Source organism: Rhinoderma darwinii, chromosome 2, assembly GCF_050947455.1.
Source record: "Rhinoderma darwinii isolate aRhiDar2 chromosome 2, aRhiDar2.hap1, whole genome shotgun sequence".
NCBI lineage: Eukaryota > Metazoa > Chordata > Amphibia > Anura > Rhinodermatidae > Rhinoderma > Rhinoderma darwinii.
The window spans coordinates 304,586,335-304,606,681 of NC_134688.1; positions in this window are offsets into that span (position 1 = coordinate 304,586,335).

A 20,347-nucleotide genomic window follows, 5' to 3' on the forward strand; every position below is an offset into this window, starting at 1 on the left:
ATAAGCCAAAATCAGACCCATAAGAGATTAGCTATAAGAACCGGTTCTGAAGATTTTTTTATCCAGACACCATTGGTCTCCGTTCACACTTGCGCTTTTTTCTTTTTACTCCTTTTCTAATTTTGGTCCGAAACCAACAGAGACAGTTCCTCTTGTGTGATAGCAATGCAATTGTATATAAGGAGTTAAATATTCATCTTTAAATCTTCCTATACTCGGGAGCAGCCGAGATTTCACCCAAAGGTGAGCAAATTTAAGCAATGGAGCACGCTCCTACATTTAAGAGTCGGAATCCTGCTATGCTGGTATCCACGTTAAATTTTTATTCAGACACCATTGGTCTCAGTTCACACTTGCATTTTTTGCTTTTTCCTCCTTCTTTTAGAATGTTGGTCCGAAACCAACAGGAGCAGTTCCTCTTATATAATAGCCATGCAAATATAGATAAAGAGTTGAATACTCATCTTTATGTTGATCTCGCAACTCAAGGTGGATTGAAAGTTCACTCTTTTTCACTATGTTCCTCCTCCTGGAGCAATTGTAGAGTTAAGGCAGATTTTAAAAAATATATCAATCGGGTTTTTCACCCCTTCAATCTCATCATTGGCAGATCACAATTCCCACATGGAAGGTTCTCCTTATATCCACTCCATTCACGGTCAATCCTTATGTTGAATAGCTTGGATCTTCCTATACTCGGGGGCAGCCGAGGTTTCACCCAAGGTGAGCAAATTATAGCAATGGAACACACTCCTCATTGGAGAGTCGGTATCGTAATATGCTGGTATCCACGCAAGTACCGGACCGAACACAGTGCAGGGAGCCGGGCTCCTAGCATCATACTTATGTACGATGCTAGGAGTCCCTGCCTCGCTGCAGGACAACTGTCCCGTACTGTAATCATGTTTTCAGTAGCGGACAGTAGTTCCATGGAGAGGCAGGGACTCCTAGCGTCGTACATAACTATGATGCTAGGAGCCCGGCTCCCTGCACTGAGTTCGGTCCGGGACTTCCGGCCGAAATACGTCCGTCAATTACGGACGTTAATGTGCTCGTGTGAACCCAGCCTGAGTGACAGGGGAACAATGTTATCCCAAGTATTGACCTGATGTTTGTACAATAAGATATCAGCAGTTGTCTAGATGTTATTCCAAAGTTAGTTTGTTTAATAATTGTATTTAAGAAGTGTTGTGGGAATATTAAATACTGAAGTTAAGTTTTATGTAAAGTTCTGGACCAGCCTTAGCATTGGACTATTAGAGTCATGTGTCAGATAAATGGTACAGAAGTGGAATATTCCCATTTGAAAACATTTTTAGTTATTTGTTTTTTGTCGTTGTTATTGTGAAAGGAAAATTCTGTGCAGTGTTTGTGTGTGTGTGTGTGTGTGTGTGTGTATATATATATATATATATATATATATATATATATATATATATATAAAGAAGAAAAATGAGTTTGCCTGTATCATTTCTAGTTATTGCTCAATGTGAACGTTTGTAAAGATGTTATTTGTTAATGTTTTTCTTCAAATTAATTATTTGTTTAAGATTAATTAATGTTTATACAATGAAAAAGCTTGTTCTCCACAGGAAGAGTCCAACTGGGAGCGGAAGGCGTGAGAACCAGATTCTAACAGAATGTGGACGGATAAGGGAACGTGAACCGGTAACACCCAAGGCACTCTTGATGGCACTTGCATTGATGGTGTATAACCTCACATATGCCCCAAGACTGCAAGGATCGATTTGGTAAGATCTAATTGGTATGTCCCAGGCTTTACAGCTGTTGCTGCTACATTCTGTTAGAGCTCTTTGATTTGCCTACAGAACAGTCCTGGCAGACCGGTGCCAACCTTATCATACCCGCCTCCCACGAAGAGAACAGACCTTGAGAGACCTTCCCATGCAATACAAATTAGAGTAAGAAAAATTGGTTTGTGACATTTGTCAGATAAACATGTGGAATCTGTGTATATTTTGGTGAGCTGGAAATGTTCCAGGCAATCAGCTCAGATCAAGGTACAAATCCTGCTGGAAAGCGTGACACCAAGTGCAAATGAAATGTACCCAATAATTACACATCTTCTAGGTGCCCTGTCCATTGGAACAGAGAAGTTTTTCTTATATAAAAGGTGTTTGTTTGATTTAGTTTAAGGGCCTGACATTGTTATAGTATGTACTTAGAACAACTTTTATAGTACGTAGATGTTATCACCAGATTAGTAACAATTGACAAGGGTTGGGGTTCCCCAGCAAGTGCCAGTAAACATGAACTAAAAGATTTTTAATACGATGAACTCCATCACTGAGGTGTGGCTGTCGCAGCCGGAGCCAGTACAACGCGTTTGTCATGAACTGACGGCAATGTCACAATTCCAAGCAGCCGCCCAGACAAGTAACTTACCGGAGGAAGAAGACAGATTAGCGGAGGGTTTGTGGCGTCACAATAACACTCCACTAATCCGCCTACGTGGGATCTCACACCAGGCTCACAGCATGAGGTGTTGTGTACAGCCCGGTGACATAAACTAAAAGAGACGGGGTCTGAAAGATGAGAAGGACCAAACCAAGTCCTGATGACATCAGCAAAGTTCAAAGTAAGGACCAAGGACCTGAGTGAATCCATCAGCAGTATCAAGTGTTGTAATCAAAAGACAGGAGAAGAAGAGGATGATGATGTACATGACTTGTCAATACACTGGTGGGACCCCATACCCTAACCGGACATTGGTGATGGCATCATATTAGTTGTGGCCCTATTGATATATTGTTTGAGTTTCATAATCATAATATATAATTTCTGTAATTTAATATGAGAAAAAGGGAGGTTTGTGAAGGATGATTTATTTGCTTATATTCTCTGTATGAAATTACATTGTGAATTATCAAGCAGGATGCCGAATTACTAAGATATGTATTATGTGAAAGTGATGATAATGTTTAAATTATTTAGTTTCGTGCAGCAGCCATCTTGTCTGGAGTTCCCATCTTGGTTCTTTTGTAGTAAATAGAAAAGTAATTGTTCCTTTAATACAAGTAATGTTGATTTCGTATGTTTTATCTTTGACCTTGGTTCCCATGCGAAGTTGGAGATGGGAGGGAGATGGGAGGGTGGCAAGTATGCGTGAAGAAAGGTCTCCCCCATCTCCACGAGGACATTCTGTCCAAAAGAGAGATAAGAAACCTGTAAACATAATGTGTGAAGAATTATAATGATGTATCTGGGATGTATTTTATTATATGCTTTTTACTGAATAACAAATATTGTTACATTGTCTCTGATTGGTTTACCTCAAGCCTACACCCCTTCTGAATTTAAGTTTAACAGTTTGAGTCTGATAATAAATCTATCAGAGGAGCATTTTGAACATTTCAGCGTGTCTGTGTGTTTTCTTCTCCTCTCTCGATATATATCGGTGAAATATCCTAATTAGGATTCTGACTAATGGAGTCTGGCCTTGAGAGTCTGTTGGGACTCGTATAAATTTCAGTCTAATATATTTTGAGCGATGGATTTCCACGACAGGAGGTAGAGGAGCAATTTTCTGCAGATCTCCAGAGAGGTCAGTGGTGTAATAATCTGCAGAATATATCATTATGTATCTGTCAGTAGGTAGAGGAGCAATGTTCTGCATATCTCTAGAGAGGTCAGTGGTGTAATAATCTGCAGAATATATCACTATGTATCTGTCAGGAGGTAGAGGAGCAATATTCTGCAGATCTCCAGTGAGGTCAGTAGTGTAATAATCTGCAAAATATATCACTATGTATCTGTGAGGAGGTACAGTAGCAATGTTCTGCAGATCTCCAGAGAGGTCAGTGGTGTAATAATCTGCAGAATATATCACTATGTATCTGTCAGGAGGTAGAGGAGCAATATTCTGCAGATCTCCAGAGAGGTCAGTGGTGTAATAATCTGCAGAATATATCACTATGTATCTGTCAGGAGGTAGAGGAGCAATGTTCTGCATATCTCCAGAGAGGTCAGTGGTGTAATAATCTGCAGAATATATCACAATGTATCTGTCAGGAGGTAGAGGAGCAATGTTCTGCAGATTTCCAGAGAGGTCAGTGGTGTAATAATCTGCAGAATATATCACTATGCATCTGTCAAGAGATAGAGGAGCAAAGTTCTGCATATCTCCGGAGAGGTCAGTGGTGTAATAATCTGCAGAATATATCACAATGTATCTGTCAGGAGGTAGAGGAGCAATGTTCTGCAGTTCTCCAGAGAGGTCAGTGGTGTAATAATCTGCAGAATATATCACTATGTAGCTGTCTGTAGGTAGAGGAGCAATGCTCTGCAGATCTCCAGGGAGGTCAGTGGTGTAATAATCTGCAGAATATATCACTATGTATCTGTCAGGGGGCAGATGAGCAATGTTCTGCATATCTCTAGAGAGGTCAGTGGTGTAATAATCTGCAGAATATATCACTATGTATCTGTCAGGAGGTAGAGGAGCAATGTTCTGCAGATCTCCAGAGAAGTCAGTGGTGTAATAATCTGCAGAATATATCATTATGTATCTGTCAGTAGGTAGAGGAGCAATGTTCTGCACATCTCCAGAGAGGTCAGTGGTGTAATAATCTGCAGAATATATCACTATGTATCTGTCAGGAGGTAGAGGAACAATGTTCTGCAGATCTCTAGAGAGGTCAGTGTTGTAATAATCTGCATAATATATCACTATGTATCTGTCAGGAGGTAGAGGAGCAATGTTCTGCAGATCTCCAGAGAGGTGAGTGGTGTAATAATCTGCAGAATATATCATTATGTATCTGTCAGGAGGTAGAGGAGCATGTTTCTGCAGATCTCCAGAGAGGTCAGTAGTGTAATAATCCGCAAAATATATCACTATGTATCTGTGAGGAGGTACAGTAGCAATGTTCTGCAGATCTCCAGAGAGGTCAGTGTTGTAATAATCTGCAGAATATATCACTATGTATCTGTCAGGAGGTAGAGGAGCAATGTTCTGCAGATCTCCAGAGAGGTGAGTGGTGTAATAATCTGCAGAATATATCATTATGTATCTGTCAGGAGGTAGAGGAGCATGTTTCTGCATATCTCCAGAGAGGTCAGTAGTGTAATAATCCGCAAAATATATCACTATGTATCTGTGAGGAGGTACAGTAGCAATGTTCTGCAGATCTCCAGAAAGGTCAGTGCTGTAATAATCTGCAGCATACATCACTATGTATATGTCAGGAGGTAGATGAGCAATGTTCCGCAGATCTCTAGAGAGGTCAGTAGTGTATTAATCCGCAGAAAATATCACTATGTATCTGTCAGGAGGTAGAGGAGCAATGTTCTGCAGATCTCTAAAAAGGTCAGTGGTGTAATAATATGCAGAATATATCACTATGTATCTGTCAGGAGGTAGAGGAGCAATGTTCTGCAGATTTCCAGAGAGGTCAGTGGTGTAATAATCTGCAGAATATATCACAATGTATCTGTCAGGAGGTAGAGGAGCAATGTTCTGCAGTTCTCCAGAGAGGTCAGTGGTGTAATAATCTGCAGAATATATCATTATGTATCTGTCAGGAGGTAGAGGAGCAATGTTCTGCAGGTCTCCAGAGAGGTCAGTGGTGTAATAATCTGCAGAATATATCACTATGTAGCTGTCTGTAGGTAGAGGAGCAATGTTCTGCAGATCTCCAGGGAGGTCAGTGGTGTAATAATCTGCAGAATATATCACTATGTATCTGTCAGGAGGTAGAGGAGCAATGTTCTGCAGATCTCCAGAGAAGTCAGTGGTGTAATAATCTGCAGAATATATCATTATGTATCTGTCAGTAGGTAGAGGATCAATGTTCTGCACATCTCCAGAGAGGTCAGTGGTGTAATAATCTGCAGAATATAGCACTATGTATCTGTCAGGAGGTAGAGAGGAGAGAGCAATGATCTGCAGATCTCTAGATAGGTCAGTAGTGTAATAATCCGCAGAATATATCACTATGTATCTGTCAGGAGGTAGAGGAACAATGTTCTGCAGATCTCCAGAGAGGTGAGTGGTGTAATAATCTGCAGAATATATCATTATGTATCTGCCAGGAGGTAGAGGAGCATGTTTCTGCAGATCTCCAGAGAGGTCAGTAGGGTAATAATCCGCAAAATATATCACTATGTATCTGTGAGGAGGTACAGTAGCAATGTTCTGCAGATCTCCAGAGAGGTCAGTGGTGTAATAATCTGCAGAATATATCACTATGTATCTGTCAGGAGGTAGAGGAGCAATATTCTGCAGATCTCCAGAGAGGTCAGTGGTGTAATAATCTGCAGCATACATCACTATGTATATGTCAGGAGGTAGATGAGCAATGTTCTGCAGATCTCCAGAGAGGTCAGTGCTGTAATAATCTGCAGCATACATCACTATGTATTTGTCAGGAGGTAGAGGAGCAATGTCCTGCAGATCTCTAGAGAGGTCAGTGCTGTAATAATCTGCAGAATATATCACTATGTATCTGTCAGGAGGTAGAGGAGCAATGTCCTGCAGATCTCTAGAGAGGTTTGTGGTGTAATAATCTGCAGAATATATCACTATGTCTCTGCCAGGGGGCAGAGGAGCAATATTTTGCAGATCTCTAGAGAGGTTAGTTGTGTAATAATCTGTAGAATATATCACTATGTATCTGTCAGGAGCTAGAGAGGAGAGCAATGCTCTGCAGATCACCAGAGTGGTCAGTGGTGTAATAATCTGCAGAATATATATTACTATGTATCTGTCAGGCGGTAGAGGAGCAATGTTCTGCAGATCCCTAGAGAGGTCAGTGTTGTAATAATCTGCTGAATATATCACTATGTATCCATCAGCAGGTAGAGAGAACAGAGAAATGTTCTGCAGATCTCCAGAGAGGTCAGTGGTGTAATAATCTGCAGAATATATTACTATTTATCTGTCAGGAGGTAGAGGAGCAATGTTCTGCAGATCTCCAGAGAAGTCAGTGGTGTAATAATCTGCAGAATATAACATTATGTATCTGTCAGGAGGAAGAGAGGAGAGAGCAATGTTCTGCAGATCTTTAGAGAGGTCAGTGGTTTAATAATCTTCAGAATATATCACTATATATCTGTCAGGAGGTAGAAATGCAATGTTCTGCAGATCACCAGAGAGGTCAGTGGTGTAATAATCTGCAGAATATATCACTATGTATCTGTCAGGAGGTAGAGGAGCAAAGTTCTGCAGATCTCCAAAGAGGTCAGTGGTGTAATAATCTGCAGAATATATCACTATGTATCTTTCAGGAGGTAGAGGAGCAATGTTCTGCAGATCTCTAGAGAGGTCAGTGGTGTAATAATCTGCAGAAAATATCACTATGTATCTGTCAGGAGGTAGAGGAGCAATGTTATGTTGATCTCCAGAGAGGTCAGTGGTGTAATAATCTGCAGAATATATCACTATGTATGGATCACGAGGTAGAGAGGAGCAATGTTCTGCAGATCTCCAGAGAGGTCAGTGGTGTAATAATCTGCAGAATATATCACTATGTATCTTTCAGGAGGTAGCGAAGCAATGTTCTGCAGATCTCCAGAGAGGTCAGTGGTGTAATAATCTGCAGAATATATCACTATGTATCTGTCAGGCGGTAGAGGAGCAAAGTTCTGCAGATCTCCAGAGAGGTCAGTGGTGTAATAATCTGCAGAATATATCACTATGTATCTGTCAGGAGCTAGAGAGGAGAGCAATGTTCTGCAGGTCTCCAGAGAGGTCAGTGGTGTAATAATCTGCAGAATATATCACTATGTATCTGTCAGGAGGGAGAGGGGAGAGAGCAATGTTCTGCAAATCTCCAGAGTGGTCAGTGGTGTAATAATCTGCAGAATATATCACTATGTATCTGTCAGGAGGTAGAGGAGCAATGTTCTGCAGATCTCCAGAGAGGTCAGTGGTGTAATAATCTGCAGAATACATCACTATGTATCTGTCAGGAGCTAGCGAGGAGAGCATTGTTCTGCAGATTTCCAAAGAGGCCAGTGGTGTAATAATCTGTTTGACATACAAGTTAGCTAACGTCTTGGCATTGGGTAATTTCTTGAGGGGTACAAAGTGGCACATCTTACTGAACCCACACCACCGTCTTGCCTTGGGATAGAGGCAGATCGGTGATAAAATCCATGGAGATATGGGTCCAAGGTCTCTGGGGAATGGGCAAAGAACATAGTAAGCCCGCTGGTCGGGCCCTGTTCGTCTTGTACCTAGCACAAATTTCACAAGCGGCGACGTAGGCCTTAACGTCTTTAGGCAATCCAGGCCACAAATAGGTTCTAGAAATTAGGTGCTTGGTACCCAGGATGCCTGGATGACCAGATAGTGCAGAGTCATGATTTTCCCTGAGTACCCTTAGCCGGAATTGCATGGAAACAAACAGCTTGTTCTCAGGAAGATTCTCGGGAGCTGAACCTTGATCAGCCGCAATTTCGGAGACGAAGTCAGAATCAACAGAGGATATGATTATACCTGGGGGCAAAACACCAGCAGGATCCTCCGGAGGAGGAGGGCTGGCCATGAAGCTACGCGACAGTGCATCAGCTTTAATATTTTTAGACCCAGCCCTATAGGTGACCAAAAAGTTGAATCTAGTAAAAAACAACGCCCATCGAGCTTGTCTCGGGTTTAGCCTCCGGGCAGATTCTAGGAAAACCAGATTCTTGTGGTCGGTAAGGACCATTACCTGGTGCCAAGCCCCCTCCAGGAAGTGGCGCCACTCTTCAAATGCTCATTTAATGGCTGAGAGTTCGCGGTTGCTCAGTGGGGGAGAACTTCCTAGAGAAGTAGGCACAGGGACGGAGATGGGTGAGGGACCTAGTACCCTGGGACAAGACAGCACCCACTCCCACCTCGGAGGCGTCAACCTCCACGATGAATGGCTCAATCTGGACAGGCAGAATCAACACTGGGGCAGAGATAAAGCACTTCTTAAGGATCTCAAAAGTCTGGACCGCCCCCGGAAGCCAGTGGAAAAGATCAGCACCCTTGCGAGTAAGGTCCGTAAGAGGCTTAGCGATGACCGAGAAGTTAGCAATAAATCTCCTGTAATAATTAGAAAACCCCAGGAAGTACTGTAAAGCCTTCAGGGAGGCAGGTTGGACCCATTCAGCCACAGCCTGAACCTTGGCAGGGTCAATGCGGAATTCATGAGGAGTGAGGATTTGACCCAAAAATGATATCTCCTGCACCCCAAACACAAATTTTTCGGTTTTAGCAAAGAGTTTGTTTTCTTGAAGGGCCTGGAGCACCTTCCTGACATGCTCAATGTGGGAGGACCAGTCCTTGGAAAACACAAGTATATCATCAAGGTACACTACAAGAAATACCCCCAGGTAGTCTCTTAAGATCTCATTTATGAAATTCTGGAAGACCGCGGGAGCATTACACAACCCAAAGGGCATGACGAGGTATTCGAAATGACCTTCGGGCGTGTTAAACGCAGTCTTCCACTCCCCTTCTCTGATTCGGATAAGGTTATAAGCCCCCCGAAGATCAAACTTAGAGAACCATTGAGCCCCCTGAACCTGATTGAAGAGATCAGGAATCAGAGGAAGGGGATACTGGTTCCTTACAGTGACCTTATTCAAGTTTCGGTAATCCATGCACGGCCTAAGACCACCATCCTTCTTCCCTACGAAGAAGAAGCCAGCACCTACCGGAGAAGTAGAGGGGCGAATGTAATCCTTGGCCAGGCTTTCCTGGATATATTCTCTCATGGCTTCACGTTCAGGACAAGAGAGATTAAATATCCTACCTTTAGGGAGCTTAGCTCCTGGTACCAAATCGATTGCGCAATCGTACTCTCTATGAGGAGGTAACTCTTCTGAGGCTTTTTTTAGAAAAAACATCAGGGAAGTCCTGAATAAATTCAGGTTGAGTGTTCACTTCCTCAGTGATAGAAACCAAATTAATGGAAAAACAGGACGTCATGCATTCATTACCCCATTTAGTAAGATTCCCAGTGTTTCAGTTAAACGTGGGATTATGCATCTGCAACCAAGGAAGGCCTATAACTAAATCGGACGATAATCCCTGCATCACCAACACAGAACACTGCTCCAAATGAATGGAGCCAACAATGAGTTCAAAAACAGGGGTATGCTGCGTAAAATAACCATTAGCAAGTGGAGTGGAGTCGATACCCACTACCGGGACAGGTTTAGGCAAATAAGTCAATGGCATAGCTAGAGACATAGCAAATTCCACAGACATAATATTAGCAGAAGACCCTGAATCCACGAAGGCACTGCCGGTGGCAGACCTACCATCAGACGAGACCTGAAAGGGAAGCAAGACCTTATTATGTTTCATATTTATTGGAAATACCTGTGCGCCCAAGCGACCTCCCTGATGGTCACTTAGGCGCAGAAGTTTTCCGGCTGGAGTATTCTTACGCCTAGGACAGTCGTTCACTTGATGCTTGTCATCCCCACAGTAGAAGCAGAGACCATTCTTCCTGCGGAGCTCTCTATGTTGTTGGGGAGACACGGAGGCCCCGAGTTGCATTGGTTCATCCGAGTTTTCCGTGAAAGAACGAAGCAACGGAACCTCGGGAGCCAACATAGAAGAGCCAGAGGAGAAGGCACAAAAACGTTCACGTCGTCGTTCCCTTAGACGTCGGTCAAGACGTACCGCTAAAGCCATAACCTAATCTAGAGAGTCAGAAGAGGGATAACTAACTAACAGGTCTTTCAGGGCGTTCGACAGACCCAAACTAAACTAGCACCTCAAGGCAGGGTCATTCCACCGAGACGCTACACACCACTTCCTAAAGTCAGAACAGTACTCCTCAACGGGTCTCTTACCCTGACGTAAGGTCACCAGCTGACTCTCGGCAAAGGCAGTTTTGTCAGTCTCGTCATAGTTGAGCCCGAGAGCAGAAAAAAAAAATTCAACAGAAGAATGTTCAGGGGCGTCAGGAGCCAAGGAGAAGGCCCATTCCTGGGGGCCGTCCGGGATCCGGGACATAATTATACCCACTCGCTGGCTCTCAGAACCTGAGGAGTGGGGCTTTAAATGGAAATAGAGCCTACAACTCTCCCGAAAGGAGAAAAAAGTCTTCAGGTCCCCTGAGAACCGGTCAGGCAACTTTAGGTGGGGTTCAGGAGGTGAGGTTGAGGGCACCACCTGGGTCGCATCACGCTGGTTGCACCTCTGAGCCAGGTTTTGGACCTGTAGGGAGAGACCCTGCATTTGCTGAGCCAGGGCCTCAAGGGGGTCCATAGTTGTGTCAGGGACCAGGGTAGAAAAGGTATAGGGCCTGTGAATATGTAATGTCGGGGTAGGGAGACAGACAGGTGAGCCCTAATCTACCTGAAACTCAGTCCCTGCCTACTTGCACGGCCCGTCCTAGGTGTACGAGCCGAGTCAAACCAGGAGTGTACGTGGTGCCAAACACAGAGCAGGAGAGTAGTCAGTAAAGCCTGGGTAAATATGAAGCAGAGGTCAATTGGAAAAGCAGGAACAGCAGAGCCAGGTAGGAAGAGAATCACAGGCAAAGGACAAGCAGCAAATGAAGGTATAAGTAGACAAAGGGCGGGAGCTAGGACCGTCTGGCCAGGCTGTGATAGGTTCTCCTACTCCTCAGCCTACCAGCCTGAGTGGTAGCATAACGAGTCACTCGAGCAGACCTAGGCACAGATGCAGGCTGATTAACCACGGGCGTTGACATGGACGCTGTGTCTGGCAAATCCTTTACAGTACCCCCCCCCCCATTTAAATTTGAAGAGTGGCGCCACTTCCTGGAGGGGGCTTGGCACCAGGTAACGGTCCTTACTGACCACAAGAATCTGGTTTTCCTAGAATCTGCCCGGAGGATAAACCCGAGACAAGCTCGATGGGAGTTGTTTTTACGAGATTCAAATTTGTGTTTACCTATAGGGCTGGGTCAAAAAATATTAAAGCTGATGCACCTAATTTCTAGAACCTATTGGTGGCCTGGGTTGCTTAAAGACGTTAAGGCCTACGTCGCCGCTTGTGAAATTTGTGCTAGGTCTAAGCCTCCCAGGTCCCGACATACTGCGGACATACTATGTTCTTTGCCCATTCCCCAGAGACCGTGGACCCATATCTCCATGGATTTTATCACTGATCTAACTTTGTCCCAAGGCAAGTCGGTGGTGTGGGTTGTAGTAGACCGCTTCAGTAAGATGTGCCACTTTGTACCCCTCAAGAAACTACCAAATGCCAAGACGTTAGCTACCTTGTTTGTCAAACACATCCTGCCTCTCCATGGGGTTCCGGTCAATATTGTTTCTGACAGATGGGTACAATTTGTTTCATTGTTTTGGAGAGCTTTCTGTAAGAATCTGGAGATTGATCTGTCCTTTTCCTCGGCCTTCCATTCTGAAACTAATGGCCAAACTGAGAGGACTGATTAGTCTCTAGAACAATACTTAAGGTGTTTTATCTCAAACTGTCAAGATGATTGGGTCTCCTTCATTCCCCTCGCCGAATTTTCCCTTAATAACCGGGTCAGTAACTCGTCGGGGGTTTCCCCCTTCTTCTGTAATTTTGGGTTTAATCCACGGTCTTCCTCCGTTTCACCTGGTGGTTCCAACAATCCCGAGGTAGATGTCGTTAATCGGGAACTGTGCACAGTCTGAGCCCAGGTTCAGAAGATCCTTGAGGCGTCCCAGAGCATCCAAAAGACTCAGGCAGATAAAAGACGTTCAACTAACCCTCTGTTTGTGGTCGGGGATCTGGTGTGGCTGTCTTCTAAAAATGTGCCCCTTAAAGTTCCGTCCAAGAAGTTTGCTCCCCGGTATATAGGGCCGTACAAAATCATTGAGGTCCTCAACCCTGTCTCCTTCCGGCTAGAGTTACCCCCGTCTTTTCAGATACACAGCGTGTTCCATGGCTCCCCCTTGAAAAGCTGTTCCGCGTCCTTGGCTACATCGAGGAAACCTCCGGTCCCTGTTCTCACTCCGGATGGGGTAGAATTCAAGGTAGCCAAGATTGTGGACAACAAGATGGTCCAAGGCTCCCTCCAGTACCTGGTCCATTGGAGAGGATACGGGACTGAGGAGAGGACTTGAGTACCCGCCCGGGATGTTCACGCCGGTATATTGCTCAGGAAGTGCCATCTTCGGTTCCCCAACAAGCCAGGCCCACCTAGGAAGGGTCCAGTGGCCCCTCATAAAAGGGGGGGTACTGTAAAGGGTTTGCCATACACAGGTTCTGTGTCGACGCCCAGGGTTAATTAGCCTTCATCTGCTCCAAGGTCTGCTAGAGTGACGTGATCTGTTACCACTCAGGTTGGCAGGCTGAGGAGAGGGAGAACCTATCACAGCCTGGCCTGACGGTTCTAGCTCCTGCCCTTGGTCTATTTTTACCCTCACTTGCAGCATGTTCCTTGCCTGTGATTGTCTGGTTTCCTGGCTCTGCGATTTTTGCTATTTACCTTATTAACCGCTGTTACTTATTGACCCCGGCTTGACTGACTATTCTCCTGCTCTGATTTGCTACTTCGTACTCCTGGTTTCTCTCGGCTCGTTCACCACTGCCTGTTGCTCACGGTGTTTCCATGGGCAACTGCCCCTACCTCCCCCCTTTTCTTCTGTGTGCCCTTGTCTTGTGTTGTCTGTCTTGCACTTATTGAGCGTAGGGACCATCGCCCAGTTGTTCGTCGTCACTTAGGACGGGCCGTGCAAGTAGGCAGGGAATGAGTTTCGGGTAGATTAGGGCTCACCTGTCCGTCTCCCTACCCCGTTTCATTACACTATGACACCTGATAGCTCTGCTACTTGATAGGAGACAGTGGCTCAGCAGACAGTATCACATATAATATGCTTAGATACAACGGCTTAGCAGACAGTATCACGCATGCTAGGCCCAATTGGAAGGTTAATTGTGAAAAAAATTCTTATGGTGTTTTTCGATAAAGGTCACTTAAACTGGTATAATTTAAACAGTTAACCGATGAATGGCGCTGTTTACGTGGAATTTACCCTGCGGCCTAATGTACCATATAATGTATTTAAAAAAATGTAAAAAAAACTGCATTTTGTGGGGTGAATTGAAAAAAAAACTGTAATTCCGCCATTTCTGTTTAGATTTTACAGTGTTCATCGGGCGGCATGAATTGCATGATAACTTGACTCTGCGGGTCGTTACGATTATGGCGATACCAAATTTATATAGTTTTATTTTTTACAAAATAATTTGGTTTTGTGACGCTGCATTCGAAGATGAACTGCATAGTTTTTCAATGCAACAGAACTTCATAGGGCGGGAAGGGGTTAAAACCCACTCTCTGAAACCCCCCTTCAAGATACATTTCAACGAATCTGGTCCCCATGGCAGAAATATGTCTTTCCATCTGGCACCTCCAGCAGACTCCTTTCAGTCTAGTTTGATTTCTTTTACCTCATAATTCCTCTTTTTACTTTAATTTATTTTCTCCCCCCTTTTTTTGAACTATTTCTAACAGGGGCTGTGCAGGATTAGAAAAATATTGCTGCTTTCTTCCAAAAACAGCACCACACCTATCCACAGGTTGTATCTGGTATTGCAGGTTTGCTCCATTGAAGTGAATGGTAATGAGCTGTAGTACCACACACAACCTATGGACAGGTGTGGTGCTGGTTTTTGGAGAAAGCAGACAAGTTATCTTATCCTGGACAATCCTTTGTCATGGATTGTTCTTGTGCGGAGATGCTCCCTGATTATCCCTTTTCCTTTATGGCCGCTGATATGTTCTATTCAGCTTTATGGCCTCTGTGGTAAGTACACTGCCAGTCATTAAAGGGTTAACACTTCAGACCACTGTGGGTGACGTCACAATGAATGAGGCGGCAGTGTTAATAAACTCCTGTAGTAATGATGATGAATACGCTGATGTCATAAATATAAATGTTTATGACATAAAGAAGATTCCATATTAGAAGGTTTTACTGCCACATTCAGCGCCATATTGGATGGGACTGAGTACCTTGAGCTTGACTTCCCCACCAATACCGACCTGATGTAATTTGTAGGTTCTAGCAGGGAAACCCTTCACCCAAGAGCACTTCTTCATCACAGTGATGCCATCCTCTTCATACGGGTTGTATGTAATAGAGGGGGGTTTCCAGCAGGAGATCCCCCTCTATTAGCCGGAGCGGAGACAGATGCTACAAGGCGGCATCTGAAGGACCAGTCTCATCCGTGCATCACCCATTCATTTTAATGGGTGCCCAGGAAGAGAGACATCCGCCTAGCCAACCAGATCAGCCGATTTATGTCTTTTATGTCGTTCGTTCATTGTATTGTCTTTCCTTGAAAATCTGAGAAAATGTACAAATTCTGTTACAAATTCTATTTTGGCACCTTCTAAGCCCAGAGGAAGGGCAATCCTCCAGCCATGGTTTCCATAGAGGTTTCCCCCACAGGGGGTTTTTCCTTTCCTGCGTGCTGGAGGGTGACTTTTCGTGAGTCGGAGGTTTGCCATTTTGGGTTTGGTCATATAATATAATAAATGTTTTGACCATTTAACACCCAATTATAATGTTTTGTGTCTTTATTTTGCATTCTTTGGTTTGGTGATTGGGATTCTGGGTCTATCACATATCACAAAATCATAAGGCCGGACATCTACTTCCCACACTGACATAGAATGGAGACAAAAAGCGTTGCTGCACAATTTAGTGTACACATACTTACATTAACCCCTTCCCGACATTTGCCGTATGGGTACGCCAAGGAAAGCTATGACTTCCCGCAAATTGCCGTATCCATACGCCAAATGGTTTGGACCGGCTCTGAAGCTGAGTCGGTGCCATCATCGCCGGATCTCAGCTGTATCTTACAGCTGACATCTGGCTGTAATGGCGGGGACCGAAATAAGCTTCGATTCCCGCAATTAACCCCTTAAGTGCAGCGCTAAACCGCGAGTGCTGCACTTAAGGTGTTTGCAGCTCATCGGAACCCCAGCAATGAAATTGCCATGGTTCCGGTGGCTGCAATGGCAACCGGAAGCCTAATACTGGCCTCCCGGTCTGCCTAGCACGGAAACCGGTCAAGATCCGCCCGGCGGAGCCTGATTGGCTTCCGTAGCCGCCGGCAAGATGGCGCCGGCTCAGGAGCTGATCCGGCGTCATCAGCGGTGGAAGTCATGTTACAGCTGACATCCACCTGTAATGGCAGGAACCGGAGCTAGCTCCGATCCCTGCCATTAACCCCTTAGATGCAGCAATCGAAAGTGATTGCTGCATCGTAGTGGTTACTAGCAGATCACCACCCCTGACAGGCAATCAGGACTGGCGACTGTTTCTATGGCAACAGGAGACAGAATGGCCTCCTGCTCTGCCATTACGGAAGCCGATTAGGCCCCGCCGGAAGGCGAAGCCTAATCGGCTTGCTGTCAGTGAATAACTGACAGGTCTAATACATTGCACTACGTAGATAGTGCAATGTATTAGAAAAAAAACATCAGACAGTTGGAACTTCAAGTCCCCTAGTGGGACTTGAAAAAAAGTGTAAAAGAAAGTATAAAAAAGTGTAAAAAAAAAGTGAAAAAAATAACAGTTTGAAAACAATAAAAGTTTCAAGTAATAAAATAAAACACAATCGCCCTTTTTCTCTTATCAAGTCCTTTATTATTGAAAAAAAATAATAACCATACGTACCAAAAAAATAATAAACCATTTGGTATCGCCGCGACCGTAACGACCTGAGGTATCAAAATATTATATTATTTATTGCACGCGGTGAACAGCGTAAAAAAACCCCGTAAAAAACTATACCTGAGTTTCTGTTTTTTGTTCACTTTGCCCTACAAATATTGGAATAAAAAGTGATCAAAAAGTTGCACGTATCCAAAAATGGTACCAATAAAAACTATAGCTTGTCTCGCAAAAAAACAGCCCTCATACAGCTCCGTCGACAAAAAAATTAAAAAGTTATGGTTCTCAAAACTTGGCGACAGAAAAAATACATTCTTTTTACAAAAGTAATTTTATTGTGTAAAAAGTTGTAAAACATTAAAAAGTTCTATAAATTAGGTATTGCCGGAATCGTAGTGACCCGCAGAATAAAGTTAACAGGTAATTTATAACGCATGGTTAACACTGTATAAAAAAAAACTAAAAAAGCTGTGCCAGAATTGCATTTTTTTGTTTACCTGGCTTCCCAAAAAATAGGATAAAAAGTGATCAAAAAGTCGCATGTACCCCAAAATGGTACCAATAATCGCTACAGCTCGTCCCGCAAAAAAACAGCCCTCGTACCACTACATCTATGAAGTTACATTAGTTATGGCTCCAATAAGTCAGGAAATAAAAAATATACAGTTGTGCCCGAGGGGAACATTTCTTCTGTTTCAAGAGGCGATTTATCAATGATCGAAAATTAGGGAACCAGGAAGGGGAGGGCCCAAACATATCTGCTGGAAGCGAGGGTGCCCATATTATACCAGGACAACACTTCACAGCAAAATTCCCCAAACTGCAAAGGTGCGGAGTGTGGACCAAAAGGGGCATAAGAAAGGACGCCATAAATCAGTGAGACACTGGCCTGTTCAGAAAGGATTGCTTCACAGCGTAACACACATCTATGGATTATTTTATTGTTTTTTTACCCCATTATTATACCCCTTGACTATGCCCCTGATGTACTCTGCCCAGCTCACATATGCCCCACATTATAAACGGAAACACCAGTAAGACTCCAAACAAAACTATTAACAAGCAAATTCCACGCTCCAAAAGCCAAATGGCGCTCCCACCAATCTGAACCCTACAGTGTGCCCAAACAGCAGTTTCCTTCCACATATATGGCATCGTGATACCCGGGAGAACCCTTTTAACAATTTTTGGGGTGTGTGTCTCCAGTGGCATAAGCTGGGCATGACATATTTGCCACTGAAATGGCATATCTAGGGAAAAATATTAATTTTTACTTTGCACCATCCGCAGCGCAATCATTTATGGAAAAGACCTGTGGGGTGAAAATGCTCACTACACCCCTTAATAAATGCCTTGAGGGGTGCAGTTTCCAAATGGGGTCACTTCTCAGGGGTTTCTTTTTATTATTTCACATCTGAGACTCTGCAATTTTGATCCAATACTTTATAAATCGCGAAATTAGGCCTCGATTTCACATGGTACGCTTTCACTGCTGAGCCTGGTCGAATGTCCAGGCAAAAGATTAGGGCCACATGAAGGCTGTTTCTAAAACCAGGAAACCCAGCATAATAATTAGAGAGCTGTCTTGTTATGGTGGCACAAGCTGGGCACCACATATTGGCATATCTATGGAAAAAAAATCCCATTTTCACTCTGCAACATCGAGTGCACTCTAATTTCTACAAAACAGATGCAGGGTTAACATGCTTACTACACCCCTAGGTAAATTCATTGATGGGTGTAGTTTCCAAAATGTGGTCACTTCTGCGGGGTTTCCACAGTTTTGGTCCCACAGGCGCCCAGAAACCAATACAGCAAAATCTGCACTCCAAATGGCGCTCCTTCCTTTCTGAGCCTTGCCGTGTGCCCAAACAGCAGTTTATGACCACATATGGGGTATTGCCGTACTCGGGAGAAATTGCTTTACAAATGTTGCATTCTTTTTTTCCTTTATTTGTTGAGAAAACAAAAAATTTTGCGGTAAAGCTACGTCTTATTGAAGAAAAAGGATTGTTTTTATTTTCACTGCCCAATTCTAATAAATTCTATGAAACATCTATGGGGTCAAAATGCTCACAATACTCCTAGATTGATTCCTCAAGGGGTGTAGTTTCCTAAATGGAGTCACTTTTTGGGAGTTTTCATTGTTTTGCCCCCTCAGGGGCTTTGCAAATGCGACATTGCCTCCGCAAACCATTCTTGCTAAATGTGATCTCCAAAAGCCAAATAGCACTCTTTACATTCTAAGCCCTGCCGTGTGTCCAAACAGCCGTTTATTACCACATGTGGGGTACTGTTTTACTCGGGAGAAATTGCTTTACAATTTTTGCAGTACTTTTTCTCCTTCAGTCTTTGTGGAAATGAGAAAAAATTAGCTAAAACTACATTTTCTTTGAAAAAAGTTTGATTTTTATTTTCAGGGCCTACTTCCAATAATTTCTGCAAAAAACCTGTGAGGTCAAAATGCTCAGTATACCCCTAGATAATTTCCTCAATGGGTGTAGTTTCCAAAATGGGGTCACTTGTGGGGGGTTTCCACTGTTTTATCCCCTCAGGGGCTTTGTAAATGTGACATGGCCTCCGCAAACCATTCCTGCTAAATGTGAACTCCAAAAGCCAAATGGTGCTCCATGCCTTCTAAGCCCTGGCGTGTGTCCAAACAGCCATTTATTACCACATGTGGGGTACTGTTTTAATCGGAAAAAATTGGTTTACAAATGTTGTGGTGCTTTTTCTCCTTGAGTCCTTGTTGAAATTAAAAAAATTAGCTAAAACTACATTTTCTTTGAAAAAATGTAGATTTTAATTTTCACGGCCTGCTTCCAATAATTTCTGTAAACAACCTGTGCGGTCAAAATGCTCACTATACACCTAGATAATTTCCTTGAGGTGTGTAGTTTCCCAAATGGGATCACTTTTGGGGGATTTACACTGTTTTGGCACCGCAAGAGCCCTTCAAACCTGACATGGTGCCTAAAATATATTCAAATAAAAATAAAGCCCCAAAATCCACTAGGTGCGCCTTTGCTTCTGAGGCCGGTACTTCAGTCCAGTAGCACGCTACAGCCCCATGTGGGATATTTCCTAAAACTGCAGAATCTGGGCAATAAATATTGAGTGGCATTTCTATGGTAAAACTTTCTGTGTTATAAAGAAAATTGGATAAAAAATTAATTTCTGCAAAAAAATATGAAATTTGTACATTTCACCCCTACTTTGCTTTAATTCCTGTGAAAAGATTAAAGGGTTAAGAAATTTTCTAAATGCTATTTTGAATACTTTGAGGGGTGAAGTTTTTAAAATGGGGTGACTTATTTAGGGTTTCTAATATGTAAGGCCCTCAAAGCCACTTCACATGTGAACTGGCCCCTGTAAAAATAGCTTTTTGAAATTTTCTTGAAAATGTGAGAAATTGCTGCTAAAGTTCAAAGCCTTGTAACGTCCTAGAAAAATAAAAGGATGTTCAAAAAACTATGCCAATCTAAAGTAGACATATGGGGGATGTTAGTTAGCACTTCTATAACTGCCTTTCTTACAAGCAGATACATTTAAGTTGAGAAAAATTCAAATGTTTGCAATTTTTCGCTAAATTTTGGTGTTTTTTACAATTAAATACTGAACATATCGAGCAAATTTTGCCAGTAACATCAAGTCTAATGTGTCACGAGAAAACAATCTCAGAATTGCTTGGATAGCTAAAAGCATTCCGACGTTATTACCACATAAAGTGACACATGTCAGATTTGAAAAA